Source organism: Austrofundulus limnaeus, unplaced genomic scaffold, assembly GCF_001266775.1.
Source record: "Austrofundulus limnaeus strain Quisiro unplaced genomic scaffold, Austrofundulus_limnaeus-1.0 Scaffold3182, whole genome shotgun sequence".
Taxonomy (NCBI): Eukaryota; Metazoa; Chordata; class Actinopteri; order Cyprinodontiformes; family Rivulidae; genus Austrofundulus; species Austrofundulus limnaeus.
The window spans coordinates 20510-20717 of NW_013955584.1; positions in this window are offsets into that span (position 1 = coordinate 20510).

The window sequence follows — 208 nt, forward strand, 5'->3', positions numbered from 1 at the left end:
GGAGAAGCCTACGGACCACGTCGACTGGTCAACGTCGGCTGCAACCCACGAGTTGTGATACAGTCTTTGTGCCACCACTCCCCTTCTGGCATTATTTAAAACAGTAGATATATTATACACTCTAAAAATATTAATAATAATTTCATTAATATGTTATTAATAATTTTTATGATTTCTACATCGTCAGTCCTTTATTTCTGTTATGTTG